We start from the raw sequence: 246 nt of genomic DNA, 5'->3' as shown, positions 1-246 counted from the left end.
ACTGCTGGTGTGCTCTAGGGATCTTAGGTTGCATGCATTTCAGGGGCTGTCTGTCGGTTTTTGTTCATAGCTGCTTGGTACACAGTAATTTGGGTGGAGGCAAAGCACTGATAAAAGGGCTGAAAGGGAAGTGATGCCTTGTGTCTATATTCTTACTTTGTATAAATAAAGCAGTTGCTGCAGAAGTTTAACCCATTGCTTGTGTGCAGCCCTGTATGGGCCTGGGCACTGAATGTTAGCCATGCC

The sequence above is a fragment of the Megascapheus bottae genome, chromosome 15, assembly GCF_031878675.1.
Source record: "Megascapheus bottae isolate mThoBot1 chromosome 15, mThoBot2.hap1, whole genome shotgun sequence".
Classification (NCBI taxonomy): Eukaryota; Metazoa; Chordata; class Mammalia; order Rodentia; family Geomyidae; genus Megascapheus; species Megascapheus bottae.
Note: the sequence above shows the minus strand (reverse complement) of the source record.